General features: G+C 28.2%; 1 protein-coding gene across 1 annotated transcript in view; it reads left to right on the top strand.

Moving 5' to 3' along the window:
- The first annotated feature begins 2,015 nt into the window (after positions 1–2,015).
- The window catches only part of LOC129960048 (protein hu-li tai shao-like), a 53,364-nt gene continuing 34,804 nt past the window's right edge, over positions 2,016–20,575 (top strand). Inside the window, exon 1 of the mRNA XM_056073087.1 lies at positions 2,016–2,226. The gene's annotated coding sequence lies outside the window, so the exon portion shown is untranslated. The remainder of the gene's footprint in view (positions 2,227–20,575) is intronic.

Below are 20,575 nucleotides of genomic sequence, written 5' to 3'. Positions count from 1 at the left end.
GTTGCCTATTGGTCCTAGGGTTAATAGCGATTTATTATATATTTTTATTTATTTATTATTATTATTATTATTATTTTGCGCAGCGCTGTGTTTAACTTTCATGTTTCAACAATTGTCGTATCTTTTGACACGTATATTACTAACGCCTATACTGTTTTCCTTCAAAATCTTTAATAAGAATGTCTTTAATCTTTCCCAGGTCGCATCTGTTGTGAGGCAAAATACTGAAAACCTTTCATCAATATTCTTTTCTGTATTTTTTAAACTAAGATATCGCATACAAAACTGATGTCTGCTCTTGATGGTTGGCATCAGGGACACAACCAAGTAAAATAGCCAAAATACTTTGGCTGTTTTATCTTATTTAAAATAATTTCTTTTTTGTTATCCCTGATTATTTAATTGGTATGTTTTGAATTTTATCTTCAAAATAATGAGGCATACATTTTTGAATTTGAGTTCTATTAATATGTACAGAGATAAGATAGTTAAATCTTGCTATCATTTTTATACAAGTTAAAAAAATTACCATTATTCTTTCGCATAATTTGTCACCGGAATTACGACAGTTGTTCAGCTAAATACTGAATGGTATAAATAATTATTTAAATAATATCGCGCTAATGCTTAGTTTCTATTTTTAATAAATGTTGAAATTTCGTGTGAATAGTTTTATCTTTTCGCAATCGTTCTAAGAAGTCAAATCAAACATGTAGATTCTGGAAATGAATTTCACTTTTCTCGTGAAAATTTAAGCGCTCATTTAAGTAGTTCAAAGCATTCAATCCAAAAGAACTCAATTTGGCGTTTAAACAAAAACAATAAACACAGTATTTTTGAATAGAATGTAGTAACCAATCTTTTTTTTTTCATTGTTTAGCAGGATCCGATAAAAATTTATTTTAGAAAATTTACACCAGTTTTTGTCTTTCTGATAATTGAAATTTGAAACCTGGTTTTGATCATATCCAGGACAATTTCCTATTAAGGCCTGCACTTTGGTTAGCAATAATGGACTTTGCCATAAAGTGGCATCATCAAAGACTAGAAAATAAGCACATATCTCTGTAATAGTAGATTTTACCGCAATTTCACCAGATGTTCCAACCGGCTCGATTTAAATTGAAGATAATTTCTGTATCAAAATAATTTCTAACTTTTCTGAGCTCAAGGTTCCAACCTTTTTGATTCTGCATAATATGTAAATGGCACTTCCTCTTTTTTAAAAAATCTAAAATAACAATAGTAACAACAAACAATCAATCATCAAAAAGAATGACAAAAAGACAAATATTGAATAAATAATTACAATCTCAACAATCAAGAAAGATACAAAATATGAAATAAGAAATTTGGCAGACAAAATCTTAAACACATCTAAGGCGTTTAGCTTCACATATACGTTGACACGATTTTAGAAATATACGAACAAGATAAGAACTTTCTTGTTCAGACCGGTAGCTAGATAGATCTTTTTTTTTTCATAGTTATAACTATGCATTTCTTTTTGAATTAAATATATATTTTTTCAGATTGATGTTTTTTAAAAGTATAAAACCCATTCCTTTTTGATTCGGTGGTGTCATGCCTCACACGGCTTTGCATTCATTGACAGCTCCAGTCTGCTCGGATTTCGTTAAATCTATTGAGTCTCAAATTCAAATGTAATGACGCATCCAAAATTGTACACGACATAATGGTTGTATTTACTAAAAACATCTGAAAAAAAAACTCGGATAAGCTGTTCTGGTAACCTTTCATCACGTGACTTGATCTCTCAAGCTATAAAGAACATTTTCTTCGGCAGGAAATAAAATATATATCAAATGTGTTTCATAGCTGGAGGAAGGGGCACTAAAACTGATTATTTTATTTCCAGGATAATTAAATGGATAAAAATTCTAATTTTATGATTTATACATTCATCGGATTCGTGCAGTAATAATTTTGAACTCATGTTTTACTCTTTTATATTAACTTTCGAAAGTGGCAATGCGAGTCACAAAACTAAATGGCCAATCATAATGTAAGCATGGGCGGTTAGTGGTACCTCAGCTATATTTCTGGGTTCTTGCCGCGCCCTTGCGAAATTATAAAGAGTGTGCCAGAAGGTGTCAGTTTCGAATACTAAAAATTGATGTTTTTTTATCGAGTGGAAGTTTGAGGTGTTATTTAAGAATTTCCTTTGTATCTTATTTTGATCTTTTGAAGGTTTCAAGAAAATTGGTAAGTCTTAATGAAGAGCTAACAATGCTCTTGTAAGTTTAGTTCCGTTTCGACGGTTTTTTGAGCTTTAAAAATGTTCTTTGATTAGAGAACTAGGCAAGTTTCGGTTTTTTCCCTTTAATGTTTATTCTTTGCTGTTTATTTTATACACATATATATCTTTTATTGTACGCAAATTCATTATTTTTTGTGAATAATTGCATAAATTTAAGAAAAAAATTTCAGGAAATTGTTATAATGTTGATGTTTTAGTAGAGTCTAAGTAACCGTTTCCTTTTACATAATTTCAAGATTTTTTTTTTCCTCGTTTCGATTATGTATGGTAATAATTCTATTTCTTTTGGATATGAATAATGCAGTTATCTTTTGTTTGATAGAAAATTAGTTTTATGTATTTTGCATAAAAGTTTATCCGTCAACTGTATATGATTTATGGATATTTGTTTGTCATATAATTCTGCAGTGAACCATTAATGCCACTTTCATAAATGGCAAGGGGACATAAATAGGAATATTTTGCCAATAGAAGAAACTAAGTGAAAACTTTCTGTTCTGGTTTGTGGAACTGGAACATTTCTTTTATGTAACCAAAGATAGAATCGTTTTAACATTCGCGAATGCAGTTTCTAAAAATTTATAAATTTTGTTGTTGGTTTTTGCTAAATAGACTTTTTAATTAAGTTTCATTTCTGCTTTTTAAAAAAGTTAAGCAATCACGATTGTTTTCAGGAATTCTACATTCAGCCTACTCTTTTTGTATTGCAAAAATTGCTATTTTTTTGGCAATGTTTAATTTTTGAAACCGCATTTTTACCCGATTTCTTTAATTTGTTATTTTTATCCAAATTCATCAAACTTTACCCAAATTGGACAGATATTAACATTTGCAAGGAAAGAATTGCATCAGTACCGATTATTCTTGGGTTTCATGTATTTATACTGTTTTATGTAGATTATAGATATAAAATGTAATCATTTGGAATATTTAATTATGAGTCTTTGGCTGGAGATTTTGCAAGAAATTTTTATAATTTAACATTGCTTCTGTTTTAGTTTTCAAATTTGTGTTTATATGTTTATTTTAGTTGCTTAACTGCTGTTATGTGCTTTTCATTTTACTATGTTTATTAACTATTAATGAGCTCAGAATTTATTTCTATTAAAGTTTTAAGATGAATTCCTAAAGGTTATAAGACTGGTTATTGAAATTTATGTATAAAAATGGAATTTAATATTAAAGTAAGCTATTGCATGATTTGATAGTATATATTGTGCATTAATTTCTATGTCTTATTTATTTTTGCAAATATTGTAAAAAAGAGATTAAAGGCATTATTTATCGTTATGAATAAGATGTGGAAAGTGCTATATAACTTTTTTTTAAAAATTGATATGTATATATACATATCATCTGCAAAATAATTTACTATCTGTACGATATATTTAATATATGCATATGGTAAATTTTTGGTTTGCTATGTTATATGTTTCGATTTCCTTCATAAATTGTAATATTAGAACATTCAAAAATATTGGTTTTAGGTAAAATTATTGAAACAATAAATTTTTATTGTTAAACTCAAAAGTTTATGATCTAGGAAGCTTGCTACCATCCCCTTCCCCCGTCCTGGAATTTATTATAATAGTCACTGCTTGTAGGATGTAGTGATCAATCGGTTTTGCTGATTAAAATAGCTCGGAACAAGTCTCCCATATCTAAATGCATAGAAAATTTGCTGGTTCTAACAATCAACAATATATTTGTGATCAATTTCAATGGCCAGGTATTTCTGCAAAGAGATTTGATGATGTTCAATCTATAAGACGACTGTGATTCATTGAAAAGTTGACAGACCTTTCTAAAGAAGATTCTGAGGCTTGGTTCAGCATTGTTTAAAATTGGATGACAAAAATAATTACAATTAGAAAATATAGACGGAACAATTTATCATGTATAGATGAAACAAAGAGATGATGGCATAGGACAAGCAAGAGAAGCAAGAAGAAAAATTGCCATCAGTGCATGAAACTATGTGAACCATTCACTCCTAAAACCTTTCAACCCAATTTGTGCACATTTCAAATTTTAAGTCCCTTGTAAAAATGGTTCTTTCTATAACTAGTGGGAAAAGAATTTATTTACTCAATAGGGAATAAGTTTGATCTCCGGGACATATTTGCTCATTAGGGCCTAAAGAGTTTTGGAAAATCAGTTCAATACTGTGTTCAATGTTTTACTGAACATTATTTATTTGAAAAGCTTATTAAATGAATGCTTAATTACTCGGTAGTCTCTAATTTTTTTAAGAAATTAAAAAGAAAATGGTTATATATATATATATTTTTTTTTCAATGTTGTACATTGTATCAATTTTTCTATTACTAATGAAAACAGACGTATAATACAAATGATGTTGTATGGTCTTTTTTTTTTTTCTTCTGTCTTTATGAAATTGCATTATTGTCAAAGTATTTTGGATGTACTGATCATTCAGATGCAATGATCACTTTTGCTTTGACCTAAAGAGATTACAAGTTGTGCCTGCTAGAGGGTTGGGAAAAAAGAAAAGATGAAGAATTCACACAGATTTTGATATTTTCTCTTTCTGAAGAAATGCTAGTGAAAAATGTTTCTTCATTTATTATAGAAATGCGATATCCAAAACTTTTCTAAATATAAATGAATTAATCAAAAGAAATGACTATTTTAAGTCAGTTTTATTGAATAAAATCCAATGTATAATACAAAACAAATAAATATTGATACAGTCTTGCTAAGTTTTTTTTTTTTCACAGCATTTTGTTCAGAAAAAATTTATTTACAATGGTCCTGAAAGTTACTTGCAAAATGGTATAGAATATATTGAATAATTTGAAGTTACTAAAGGATTTTTTTTTTTTTACAAGTAGTTATTCCATTATTAAAAAGAATATTAAATGGCTGAATTGGTTATTTTTAATTTGATATTCTTAAAAGATTAAAGAATCTTATCTTTTGTAAAATATTCACATGAAATGCTTTTTGTTAACTTGCTCTTTTAATATAAAAGGGAAACAAACTATTAATTCCACATTTTGAAGTTATTTAAGTATTTTAATTCCTTTTATCTGTTGTTAAATTTCCCCTTGCTGTATGATTACTGTTATTGCATTTCGTGGGCTAGTTTTATGAAAAGGTTTTTTTTATTCTTCTGTTATCAGCTTGCAAGTAACCAGTTTGATATGTTCTTTCAGCAGTTGCCTAATTATTACATCGTTAGATGTGTGAATGTTTTTGGTACTCATTATTATTTTAGATTAATTTTTTTTTCTTTCTTTGTGCAAGTGATTATTATTTTTTTTACATATGTTGGTTCTTCAAATAGTTTCAGATAATTTGTCCTTTTCTGTCTTAAAATCAACCTAGTAGAGAATATTTAGAGTTAAAAGTTAGGCTAAAATTTCATATTCAATGAAAAGGAAAATATACAATGAAATTTGTATTTGTATAGTTGCTTAAAAAAAGAAAATCCAGCTCTTTTTGTATGCATTTATTCTAAAACTTATTTTTCTTATTTTCAAATTTATATTCTATTAATAAATTAGACGATTAGAATATTTTTTCTACATTTATTTTCTTGTTAAATAATTTGCTAATTTTTTTCTTTATTGAAAGTTTTAACTTGCAGTTCGTGTTTTATTTATAATACAAGATAGTATCATTATCAAATTTGAATACCAAATCTTTTATGAATAAAATTATCTTTTTTTTTAAATGGCTAATTGGATTCCATGATATATTTTTCCTATGGATAGGTAGATCTAATGAAGTTTAGTTTAATTTGGTTTAAATTTGAGCATTAATTTGAAACACTTTCTGAATTTCTTTATCCCGTGCTTAAGAAATCTTTATGATGCACATGAAATATGATTACATAATTGGTTTGCAGTTATATTTTAATTTTCATGTATCATAGATATTATTGATTTTTTTAGTTCTAGTTTTTGAGTATAAAATTAGTAAAGTTACGATTAAGTGTTCTCTACATTTAAAATATAAATATTAAATCTCAGTTTCTGTTGAAATCTTAATTTTGCAGTGATGTGAAAAATTACTGTTACCATGTTGATGTGAAAAATTACTTGTGTATGATTTGTGAAAAAATGAAGAAAGAAATCTGTCTCTGGATCTGAGCGGATTTAAGTAATTCCTCTTTATTAATCATTTCATTTATCTGTCTTATTCAATCATCTCATTTATAATTGTTATTTGATCGCCAATGAAGGGAAAAATAATAATTCCATGAGTTAAGGGAAACCTCTAATGGAATTTTATATTTATTTGAAAAGAAAAGGTCTGTTTCTTTGTCAAAATCCTTGTAGTAAAAGGCCTCTTAGTTTTTCTTTTACTTTTTAAAGTAAAACTTAAGGTAAATAAGTTCAGAAGATAAGCAACTTTTTATTTTTATCCATGGGTTAAAAGAAATGAATATTGTTTAAAAATTTTGTATTTCATTATATGTATGAGAAAAGTTGTAAATTCCCAAAATGTTTACACATATTCCAAAGTTTGAATGTTTTAATTTGCGTAGTTCACATTTTTAACTTGATTTCAAAAATGCGTTTTCATATCAATATATATAATTTCTATTAGTCATTTAAGAATAAAAGTAAAAATGCATTAATGTTAGACTTTTCTGAATTAATCAATATTTTGTAGATTCCTGATCTAATAGAGATTTTATTATTAATTGCTCATACTTTAGGACTAAAGTTGCATTTAAAATTTTCTCTTGTATATAGGATGACCTCTACAGTCAAGGGTAATTGATAATTTTTAAATTATTAGAGATAACCAAATACTTCCATTTCAAATCTTTTTTTTTTTAAATGATGTACAACATTCTTTTTAATGTTATTAGAGACAACAAATGTGCTGCTAAAAAATTAAGCTGTTTAAATTTTTATATGGTTTTTCCTGTTTCTATTAGGCATATTTAATCAAATATTCTATATATAACATCTTAAGTAAAAAAAAGTTTGTGCTCTTTAGTTAAAAATAATGAAATTCCTAGTTTCATAGTTCAGTCAATAGTGTTGTTTTTATTTTAATAAATATGAATTAAAGGACTGGAGATATTACATAAAAATTTGACCCCCCCCTTTTTTTTTTCTTTAGCAGTAAATATATTGACCCAGACAATATAAATTAGAATTCTTTGCATAATTTATAATTTCCCAATTAGAAGTATATGCATCTTTTACAGTTTAGACTGTAGATATCGAGCCATTAATTGAAGTTGATATCCTGTATATAACATTAGGTAAAAAAAAAAAAAAAAAAAAAAAATCATAAAATCTCATTTTTATTAATTTTTTATTGATAATAAGTCTGTATAAATTTCTATTTTTATTCAGTTTTTGAAATAATTTACGTATTATTTTTTTTGTTTAAATTCTGAAGATGACATAATATCCTGTAATATGACAAAATTTTCTATGTGTTTGATCTAATAGCTGCTCCTGAGTTTTAAGTAAAAGTTTTCTTGTTTTGAAAAAAAAAACTTTTTTTTATTATTTAGGAATAGTAGAGTGATTTCATTTATTCCTGTGTGTGTGTGTTTTACATAGAATCCATCTTTTGCTTTAGATAATACCTTAAAATTAATAATTTACATTGTATTGCTGTATAGATTTTTAAAAATAATGAAATTGTGATGGGAAAAATTAATGAATTTAAAAATGCATATATCATTTTTTTTTGTTACTTATTCTTCATGTGCTCATTAAACTACTTTTAAATTCTATAGTTTTCAAAATTTCAGTTATATTTCTGAAATTATATCTTAGAAGTATTTTTGTTTTATTGAAAATTTGGTGTGTGCCGATGGCAATGTTGTGTTTTAAAAGTATATATGTCTGTATTGCAGAGCTGCTTAAATCTTTTCCACTTGATATCTTTTTTGTACAAAAAAAAGTAACAATTATTTTATTGAAAATATTATTGCAACAAGAAAATTTGAAAAATAAAGTGCTACAACAAATTAATGACAAATAAAAATGAATTTCATTTAAAACAGTAAAGGATATCTATTTTCCTTGTTGTTTGTACAACAATCTCGATTATGATTTAGGTTGTAAAAGTTATAATTATTCTTTATTTTAAGAATTTAAATATTTCTTTAAGAATTACGGGCCATTCCTTGCCTTTCAACTAATTATTGTAGCTTTCTTTGCCCGGTATACAAATTCAGTACTAGTTAATATTGAGAACCCTTAAAATTTAGAATTAGCGAAAATATGTTCTGCTGTTGAAAATAAAGTAGCTATGTGTTTTACCTGTTTTTCCTTCAAATGCATCTCTCAGATCTGTGCTGTTTTACGTGCAAGATTTTAACAATTACTATGGCTTAGACTTGCATAAAATGCCTTTGGAAGATTTAAAAAGTTCTTCAATAATATGAATGTGAGGATTTCATATCACTGTATATAAAAGGCTGCAACTCCTTGGAATGATCTGTGCACATCTAACCAATTTATATTATGCTAATATATAATATAATAATTTTCTTGAGGGAGAGGGGAGAAGCTCATGGTATTTAGATTAAAACCTGTAATGTAATAAACAGTTAACTTAATCTCTTCCTTTAAAAGTAAGGATGATCTGGTATGGTGACAATGTCTTCAGGGTCCAGAGGGTCGTTGTAAGTTCATATTTTGTAAAATATTTCCCATCTATGTACATAGCTCATCTTTTGTAGATCTGTGCTTTCACAGAAGTGTGGTGCTGAAGTTTAACGAGGTGTTTGCTCAAATGTTATTTTTAAGTTCCATTTCCAATGAGCTGTAGATTCAAAATGAGATTGTAATTTCTTTAAAAATGCTGACTCAAATTCAATTCAAATCAGAATGCAAATAAAATCTGAATTTTTCTGTCCTTTTTGGAAATTTTTGAATTTTGTTTTTATTTTATGATTGAGAGCTATGAAAAAAATTAGTGATTCCCCACCTCCCTTTCCATAAATTTTCCTATTAAAAATCTTCATGATTTTTTTTAACAAAAAGTTATGGGTGAAATAAATTGCCATGAGTTCAAAGCATTGTATTGAAATTTTAATCTAAATTATGTTAAAATTCAAGATTACTGGCCTGAGACTTTTACAAGTCTGTTAAACTTTAACTACATTCTTTGTTGCATGTATTTGCTGTAAATGAGGATTATTGTTGCTTCTGTATTATGTAGCATCAGTGCACATCTCTGATCATTAGGCATTCTTTAGCAAGCATTGCATATATGTTAAATAAGTTATTTCCAACTTGTATCCGAGTAAATTTAATCTTGAATTTAAACCTTATTAATAAACTGACTCTGGATTATTAGTTTGGAAAGAAGGAATGCAATGCTGATTTCATGTGGTAGGTCTTTCTGGAAATTTATGTATGCTTATATTTACTGAAACAAAACTATTTGAAGATAGTTTGTAATTCTTGTAGAACTTAAGTATTATGAGCCAGTTTAAAGTTAGGTATTGATTCAATGCTACATGAGATAACACTACTCCATGTCCCCAGCAGCTGTAACCTCAAGGTTATTTAACAGTGTTGTTAACATGAAGTGAAAGACAAATCACAAACCCTGTAGCTAAGTATTTTTCTTGGCTCTCTCTAGCCTTCCAGTATCAAAATTTAATTTTTTAAATAAAAATTTAAGAAATATTAATCAGGATCGGGTACTTGAGGTTGGACTGCTCTTCTGTGTTACAAAATATGTCAGAAATGTGTTTAAACAAGGACACTGAAGACACAAAATTACACAAATGCACATTTCATAAGCAATCGGTTAATAAAAACAGTCAATGGACAAACTGAAAGATGAGAATAAATGCTATTTGCAAAACGAAATATGAAAGGTAGGTAGGAGAAGGGGTTCTGAAGAAAACAAAGTATTTACAAAAAAAATCATTTTCCGAGTGTTTAATTTTCCCTAAACTATCTTAGTAAACTTCCGATTTAAACAGGATTCAGCTTTCCTATTTAGATATTAATTCATTATGAAGTGAGAGAGAGGGGGGGGGGGGAATTCTCAGTAGTGTATTAGAAAATTTTACGAGAATGACAAAAATGGTTTTAAAAGAAGCATAAAAAAAACAAAAAAAACATGGAAACCTTTAAATGCACAAATGTACAAACAAAATAAAAGTACAAAACTACAGTACAGTAATAAAAGTACAAAACTTTGGTAACAAAAGATATGAGTTAGGGAAAAAAAAACATACAACTTGAATACGTAAAGTTAATTCAGAAGTTCAAAAACAAGGGAAAAAAAAAAAAAAAGATTTACAGCAAGTTCAAATATTTAGTTTTGAAGAAGAGGTCGTTTTTGGGAAAAAGTTCAATTTCGAGAAAGGTGAAGTTCATCTTGTTATGAAATCCTATGACTCAATGTTATAGCTACCTGCAATGCTGCTTAATATAATGACTGTAATAACAGGTAGATAGAATCGTAATGTATGAAGTTTTTACAATTTTAATAGGATTTTATACTGCAGATGTAATTTCTTATTTTAACGGTTTAGCGCTTGAGGGGGAAAATTCTCCATTTGTTGGAGAATAAATATGATTGGCTCTTTGTCAGAATCCTTTTAGCATTTTAAAGAACTTTTTCATTTTAAGTTTTCAAAGATTCAGTAATGTTCTGTCTTGTGGGCTTCAAATTTATTTTAAAATGTACCTCAATTTAAAATGTCTAACAAAAGTTAGATGTTTTGAAATGTTTTTAAACTTTACTTCCTTATTAAGATGTTCTTTCAGATCAAAAATTCTTCTTTGTTGCATAGTAATTTTTTTAAAGCATTTAATTACTTTTATGAAGGAAGGCAAAGATATATCTAGGCATTATTTTTCAGTATTTTAAGCCAAATCGCAATTAATCTTAGAAAGCTTATCGCTTTCTTGTTCAACCATTTCATCAATTCAGCGATGGATTACGAGTACTGCAGCAATTGCTTCTCCATTATAGTCTAAATTTATTTTAATTGAAGACATGCACTTATTACTCATCCATCCAATAGAATGGACCAGAACAAATGTATAATCTTAATTTTTAAGCATTTCGGTTTTTTAAAACTTTGAGATGCCGAGTGGAAATTTTTTGCTTTAATATTGCTTATTTCTGATGTCAATAAAATTGAAAATGAAATAACAATTGTCAGTAACGGCAAAAGTAATCGTTTGTTCCGCATTTTTTTTTTCTCATTTTCCCGAATACAAGATTTGTTTTTTATAAACTAGTCCGTCGTTAGCATCGGTCTCCGTTAACTTTCCGAAAGTAGGTCAAAATTGCTGCTTGAAGCTGAGGCTCTTTTGGGTAAGATAAGATTTTCCAGAAACTAGTTATGTACTTCATCCATGATATGAAAGTTCATGCCCCTTTTTTCCCTATGATTCTAGTTTTAGGTTTGGTTCTTACTACTTCAACATTTTTCTGTTGCACAATCCCTCTTTTGTTTTTTCCTCCCCTTACTTTTAATTATGAACTTACATGAACACAATTCGATTAGAATTTGAGACAATGTAATATTTCCTCTCGAAAATGTTTTGAAAGCAAAATATTTCCATTGTTGAAAGAAAATATTAGTATTGTTTCAAGTATAAAACTTTCTTGCGTCCTTATATGTCGCCAATTTTCTAATTACAGTTTTTATAACGATCGGTGACTTACGATTTTAATATATATAATTTTAATTTAACTTGAATCACGTAAAGGAAATCGGAACCAAAGTTTAGAATGCAGAATTTCTGACTAGATCGGAACTTGGAAGAGGGATCAACTTCCGATTCGTCTGTGTAATTCGGCTAAGTATCTTGGCATTGCAAACTAACTTCTTGATTGCGTTTAGTGAAGCAAGTTAAATACCCTTAAAAGAAAGAGGGCGGGGGGACCCCGCTTCAACTTTATATATAAAAGCTTTCATCAAAATCTTTTCGTCTGCATTAAGAGCTCCTTTTATTTTAATTAAAATATTCCATCAATAAATATAATTGAAATATTTTTGTAAATTTGTTGGAAATTAATCTATATCTATACTTATAATAAAGCTCAATGTGTGTGTGTGTTGGCGCTCTACAGGCCAGGTCATTTGACATACAGCTATCAAATTTGGTACATGTATACCTTAGAGGTTGAGAATGTGCACCTGGGGTCCTTTTTTTTGAAATTTTAATTAGAATTTTAATTATTAATTAAAAACTAACTTTCCCGCCAAAAAAATCTTCCATTTTCCCCACCGCCAACTTTTCCGCCAAAAAAATCTTCCATTTTCGCCACCGCCAAATGAGTAAGGCTTCCGGGTTTTTTTTCTCCCAACAGTAATGAGGCTAGGGTTAGTATTTTCCAGCGGATTATTTCAAACGATTCTGTTTATTTTCTTAATGTTTGATGCATTTAAAATTAAACATTGTTAATGAATCGATCGTTCGGATTCATTCTGAAGTACTTTTGAATGAAAATAAAACAGAATAAAGGAAATTAAAAATTTCTAATCCGCATAGCGTTACCCCAACTGGCGTAGAAAAAAAATCACGTATTTGCGTTACGTAACTGGCGTTGAAAATTCACGCATGCGCTTTGTGTTCTGAATTCCGCATTGTGTTGACGAATTACTATCAACGGATGCGGACTGGATTTAAATTTTTTTTAGGTTCGTTGCATGTTTTTGTAATTAAAATGTATTTATGTTAGTTATATATTTTTTGTATATGCTTATAGTTTTAAGTGCATCGTTTTTTAAGTAGTTTTTTTAAAACCTGTTTTAAACCGTCTATTTTAAACGATTCGTTTCATTTTCTTAGTGTTTGATGCATTTAAAAGTAAACATTGTTAATTAATCGATCTGCTCATGATGAATCTAAGAAAATTTTGTTGACAAATTCTTGAGATAATACGTAAATTGAAAAAGATATTCTTTAGTGCCCATAAAGTTTAAACGCTGAGTGACTCTATTTTCATTAATCAGATTATAAAAAAATTCTTTGTTTCAGTAAAAAATATTATTATATTAATTGCAGATTAATTCTTTCCACTTTAATTTAAAACATAAATTCTACGGGTGCTAACAGAAAATTAGAGAGATACATATTACGTTATGACTGAAGGCCTTTATAATATTATGAGTAAATTATATGACTATCAAAATTTGAAGTTTTAATATATTTTGAAGAAGAAGCTATTAAAGTAGGAATTGCATAAAATATTTAATTATTAAAATTTTAACGAACATTAAGATTGGCGAACCGGTTGGTCGACAAATTCTTGAGATATTACATAAATTAAGAAAGATATTTTTTAGTTCCCATAAGGTTTAAATCCTCAGTGACTCCGTTTTTGTTAATCATGTTATTAAAAAAAATTAACATTTACTGACGAACACGAACACACTGATATTCACCGTTACTCTGATTAGATGTTATAAAATCTGAATAGATAAACATAAACGTGTAAACAGCTGTGCGCCGGTTTCTATGGCAACACAGCTGGAAAGGGAAAAGAAGTTTCCGAAGAAAATTCACGCATGCGCATATTTCTGATTGTTGTCATGACAACCACTTTCAACAGATGATTTAAATTATTTTTAGGTTAGTTGCATGCTTTTGTAATTAAATTGTATTTATGTTAGTTATATATTTTTTTGTATATGCTTATAGTTTTAAGTACATCATTTTTTAAGTAGTTTTTTTAAACCTGTTTTAGACCGATTATTTTAAACGATTCATTTTATTTTCTTAGTGTTTAATGCATTTAAAATGAAACATTGTTCATTAATCGATCTGTTCATGATGAATCTAAAATTTTGTTGACAAATTCTTGAGATATTACATAAATTAAGAAAGATATTCTTTAGTGCCCATAAAGTTTAAACGCTCAGTGACTCTATTATCAGTAATCATATTATTAAAAAAAATGCTTTGTTTCAGTAAAAAATATTATTATATTAATTGCAGATGAATCATTTACACTTTAATTTAAAACATAAATTCTACGAGGGGTAACAGAAAATTAGAGAGATACATATCACGTTATGACTGAAGGCCTTTATAATATTATGAGTGAATTATATGACTATCAAAATTTGAAGTTTTAAAATATTTTGCTGAAGAATCTATTAAAGTTGGAATTGCATAAAATATTTAATTATTAAAATTTTAACGAACATTAAGATTGGCGAACCGGCTGGTCGCCAAAGGCGGCTAGTAGTTTTATAAATCAAGTTCCTCTTTTTGCAATCAAGCTTTTGTGTATAAGACACCAGGGATAAAAATTATAGGCATATTACACATGAAATAAAATATTCTGTAATTTTAAGTGTGGAAAAAAAAATTGTGTCCATTTTTTTAAAAAAGAAAACCAATTTTGCTTTTTAACAAAAAAATGTTTTTAAATTTCGAATCAGCATTAAACTTAAGCAGAAAACTTAATATTTATTACTTTCCATGTCAATGTTGGTTGTATAATGGATGGAATTAATATACATTCTGGACCAGCTGTGTAAATGAATGCTATAAATGTGAATAAATTATTAAAATTTCCCCAGAATGACAATAAGCAATTTCGATTCAAAATTTATGGCTCGTACATCATGAAATCTAATTTATCTGCTAAACAAAAGAACTGGAATAGAAATCGAAACTGATAGAGCCTTATCGTCTACTAAACAAAATTTGAAAACAAAATATTCATTTGCTTTTATCCTGGAAATGGTGTTATTTATCACCGACAGTGTGTGTGTTTTGTGCAAGTTTGGCTGATACTCGGATAAAAATTGTAATTACGAAACTCGCTGTGCAGGTTGGTTGATTTGTTATTTACTGTTGTGCCAGATTACTGTGACCTTTAACCATTTTTTCCCCTAGAACTTCATTTGCACTTAACAATGTATTTGTGATTTTAGGAAGTATCATTTTCGATTCGAGTGACTGATAAACCGAAAACACGGAAAGTGACTTGAAAGTCTTTCTCCTCCTCCTCCAAGTACAAAAAACTCGGTGCATTAAGGAAACCACCTGCTTCCTTCAAACGATGACTTGTATTTCGTATACACCCATAAACAGAGACAGCTATTGAGGTGTTAATAGATTGCTAGAAGAAATGAGTGATAAACTAAATTTTTTAGTATTTGTTAATTGCGATGGTAGTATTCTCAACTTGCAAATAAAGTTTCCATAAATGTTGAAAAAAAAATAATTAGTGATTTAATTGAAACGTATTTCGAATTAGAATTGGAAGCTTTCCTCATCTTATTAAAGACATAATTATTTATTTAAGTTTATGTCTACTTTCGAAGTTTGGAATCTGGTTGTTTGTTCCTGTATTAAAGTTTGTCACACGTTTTTATTTAACACAAATGCATGTTAAGCTGCACAGTAAAGAGTGATGCTGAGTTTTCGTTCAGAGAAAGCTCATGTTCTCGACTGAATTTCAATGCGTTAACTTCTTATTCGTGATGTCCTTGAACGAAACAGTAGTTAGAATAATGTGTGATATTGACTTGTTAAGTTCGTGTGATAGTTAATGTTTTCTGTTCCGAAACCTATCTTTCTTTTAAACATGGTCTATATTTGGCACAATTCCAATTTTATTTTTGCAAAAATGTCAGATGTTCCCATGTCGGAAGTTTTCCATTTGAAATAAGTATAGCAGTCAAATGGGTTTTTAATTTTCCTTAAGTATCTTCTATAAAAATCTTTTCCATTCATTATTTCAGAGGAATTCATCTAATGTTTTTGGATATGCGCGCTGTGAAATTTTTGTGATATTTAAAACGTTATTTTAAAAACGAAAAGGATGCGATTTTCTTTGATTTATTGAAAAGCAATTTTATTAATATTTTATTGTAGGTTGGTACTTTATGAAATGTAATGAATGTGGCGCAGCTTAGCCAAAAATGGCTTTTGTGCCATAAAACACTAACAAACTCAAACTCGTGAATTGTAAAGATGTATAGTGGGCAGTTTGAAAAATTAAATGTTTTGTGACAAGTTTTTGACTTTCTTTAACATAATTAACGGAAATTATCAGCAAACAACATCAGAATTCAAAGTTGACTGAGGAATATGTATATAAATTTACATTTGCAGTTGTAGGAAAAGTTAATGCATTGAAATATTACCAAGATAGATGTTTTACACGTTCAGATAAAATTGCTAACTTGAATATTTGTTAAATCTTTCCGATTAATTTGTTTGTGTTAATAACAAATGCGTTGAATGGAATCGCATATAAATTTTATTTTTACTAAATAACTGACATTTTAAAATTGATATTTTCTGTGCATTTTTTTCTCCTTTTAATCTAGTCTTCTGAAAAGCTTCAGATGTTTACTAACACGTAATTAATTTCATATAAACAACCATTTTTTCCGTTTTTGAAACAATTTAGAAATACCATGATGAAAGCGGTAGAAAGTTCGCAACTGCGTTTTTATTACGACTTCATTTCCTCGTCGTTTTAATTTTCTTCTGTTGTCTTCCAAGCATATTAATGGAGAGCCTTTTTGATAATCGTATCGCAGCACGACCGCTTTTCCCAGCGACTCCTGTATTTATTTTTAGTGTTATCTCATCCGAGCAAAGGAACCTGCTTTTAACTGTGTCGAATATATTGTCTTCTTGACCGCACCTTAAAACGGCTTTGAAGCTAACATTTTTCTTCACGGCTTTTTTTTTTTTTTTTTTTTTTGTAACAGTATACGAACAATCTACTAGGAAGTGGCCATTTTTAAACGATAAAAACCTGTATGTATTGAAGTTGATTTTGGTATAAAGAATTTGCATAATGGATGGAAAATATGATAAGAGACTGACTCATCTCAGTATTTGTTGTTTATTAAGCGAATCAATAACCAAGCAAATTTGTATTCTTTCAAATCATACAATAACTCTTGCATATGTTTGAGAAAAGTTACATTTCAAACTAGGAGAAAATATGCTTTCTTTATTCTTTTGTTCATCTTTTATAACATTTTCTTCTCAAATTAGAAATGAAATAATAATGTTTTAAAAAACTGTTCTTCAGTGTTCTCGTATTTCTGTTTTTCAGAGTAAATTTTATATTGATTTGTAAATTCAGAAAGTACCCGACACTTTAGAAATATTAATTCGTCTATTTTCCATATCCTATTTAAATTATATGATCAGAAACGACTCGTAATAAAATCGCAGTTTAATAGTCGCAATATTTTTCGACAATAAATGGGTCATTTATTTGAAATATTTTGTTTGAAAATATATAATTTGCAGTGAAGTTGGTTTGCTATTACTAGAAGTAGGAATCGTCACAAATTTTTATATTCCCTTTTTAAGTTTTTTTGTTATTAAAATGTTTTGCGGTTGATTAACATTTGAATAAGCCGGCATTACGTACATTGCGATTGGCAGTTTTCTTTGGAATTTCAAATGCTTTTTACCTTGATATCCTTTCTAACTCATGTGTAACCGGAGTCTATTGTATTCTTGGAAATTTATGCTAACGGGTGCAACGAATGGGAACAATACATGTTTGTTTTAGGAGTTAGTGTCTACGTGAGTATTGAATGATAAGTGTTCATGTTAACTATGGTAAGTATGTTTAAATAGTGCATTTCGCTTGTGTAACATTTCCTCTCTTCCTGCTTTTGACTACCCCTTACCCTCCATTGAATGTTTATAATAATTTATTGAAATATTTTGTCTATTTTAATTTGTTTCGCATCATTTTCGAAATCGTTAGTTTGATTGTGAAAAATATAAAACTGTTACTGGAAGCACGAATTCAAAGAAATCGAATTTTATATTCTTCTGTTAGTATTCCAAACTTAAAAGAAAACTGTGCTTTTGCCATGTTTGTTTTTTGAAAGATATTTAAACAATCTTTTTTATACACAACTTCATTGTAATAAGCTGGGTTTGAGATCGAGAATCTGAACGTTATTTGTTCTGTAAACTTTCTTTTGTGTTTCCTGCTGATGTGCATTCACATTTATATCATTTATATTATTGAACATTTCCAGTCATCGACAAGGGTTGAAAAATAAATTCAGCCCCCTTTTTTTTTATGGCAATTCCCATCATTGAATGTTTAAAATTATTAATGAGCGCTTCTGCTTATTTCCTTAAATATAGTTTGGTTCCAGTATAAATTTGTGTGCATATGAGAAGAAGCAAAAAAAAAAAAAAAAAAAAAAAAGCTACTTGATTTTTTTTAAAGAAACACTTAGTTCTGTTAACTAAATAGATCTTCGCTTAACAAGTAGTTTTATTTTTATTTTTGATTCCCTATGTAGAAGATGGGTAGGGGTGGGGTGGGGTGGCTATTTTTCGTAACCAATAACATGAGGGCGACAGAACCGGGAAATTGGGGATATCAGGAAAAAGTGAGGAAAACTTTTAAAAATCGGAGAAAATTGCCGATGAGAGCATTTCACGCCAGCATGCGCACGATCGGTAATAATTTCTCTGCATTCCAAGCCTAATGTCATCAAAACGATCATAGCAACAGCAAATCGGGATAGCTTTTATTCAAGAGTATGGCGACTTTTTAAAATTTCATTATGAAAAGAAGAGAGATAAACTGATGCATATAGCTAATAACGACCTTAATGAAACTTTCGGAAAGATCGGTTTCACTTTCTAAAGAAAAGAGGCTTGATAATTTTTTTCGACCTACTTTTGCAATCTTTCAATGTAATATTATTGCTAAAAAATGATACTTTCATTTGGCAACAATAATATTGAAGGAGCATTTTCGATCAATAAGATTGTTCTTTCATATTTTCCCACGGACAGACACTTGTTGTAAGAATTGTTTATGACAGCATTCAAACAAGGGTGGAATGAGTAGTTTTGAAGTGTCAAAATGATTTTAAGTGAGGAATTTGCTAGCTAAATATGAAAAATACAAAGAGAAGGAAAGAAAGGAATTAAGTAATAATTTGAAAAGAAAAAGGGAAACTGAGTATAAATATAAAGAATTAAAAGAAAAGGGGGGAAAAATCGAAGAAATCTTAGAGGTCCAGGAGGAAATTGCTGGCCTCAAAGTTTTGCAAAAAACGTTTTTGAAATTATTTAATTTCATTTAAAGCAGTACTGATTGTTTTAAACAAGAGTTTTTTAGTATTTTTATAATTGATGTTTCAATTTCGAAATTAATTATTTGTAATTTTTTGCATTTAAGTGTAATTGGCAAGCAATTGTCACTGGACTTATCTGTAAATCAGTATTTTAAATGTAGCATTATTTCTAATAATAGATGTTATTTATTTATTCATTTATAAAAGCATAAGTTTTGATTAGAGCAATTAGTTCATTTGTTAAAAAAGATTTAAAGTAATATTTTGACAATTTCTCTTGTTTAAATATTTAAAATATATATTATGTAAAAATAATTATTTTTTTATACTTATGCTGCAAGTTATGTTATTCTGGTACTTAAGCAAAGAGTTCTCATTAGTTATTGAATTGTTTTTAAGTTTTGATTAAAACTCGCAATTACCTTTACTATTAACATAACTTGCATTGTGAAAAGTAGTTTTAATATTTCTTAGAATTCTTATGCAGTTTTAGAAACAAAGTATTTTGCTAGAATTTGCAGTTTTTTTATGTATAAAAAATATAATATATTATTTTAAGTTTTTAGGATGTTCATTCCATTAAAAAATTTCATAATTCTATTCTTTTTTCGTTAAATAACTTATAAAAGTATTTTTTTTAATGTAAATTGTTCAAATACAGTGATTCTGAGTAGGGAGAAAGCCAGGGCACGTATATAATTAATAGTCGTTAGTGAGGGAAATTGCCACCTGAATAATGAGTATTTTTTTTTTTTTTTTTTTTTTTTTGCATCTGAACATGTGGCCTCGTGTTTATACTAGATGTGAAAGTAATTTATTCTTTATTGGCTGCAAAAAATTCAGGTTTTTTTTCCCTGTTGTAAAATTTGGAAAATTATGATTTATAATATTGCTTGCAAACGGCAAGATGTTACTCTGAAGAGTTTTAGACAAAAACTTGGAATGCAGGGTAAATGATGAAAAATCATTTTTATTTTGAAATGAAATTAAAATTCATTATAGCTGAATTTTTATAGTTTTTGCAATTTATCCTTGCATTTGTTTTTGATTGTTTATGTTCTTGGAGGTGAAATTTTAATTGAATTTCCTTTAGTATATTGTTGTGCATATTATCCGAACTTTTAAAAAGACAGTGGCATCTATGAGGCATTTTTGCGAATTATTTATGTTGAGCACTGAAATTTTTTATGCATATGTATTAAAATATAGATAAATCAAATATCTTTAAAACACTCTTAAATCAAATTTAAAAAAAATGTGATTTTTTA

This window comes from Argiope bruennichi, chromosome X2, assembly GCF_947563725.1.
Source record: "Argiope bruennichi chromosome X2, qqArgBrue1.1, whole genome shotgun sequence".
NCBI lineage: Eukaryota > Metazoa > Arthropoda > Arachnida > Araneae > Araneidae > Argiope > Argiope bruennichi.
Note: the sequence above shows the minus strand (reverse complement) of the source record. Positions and strands in the feature narration are given on the sequence as shown.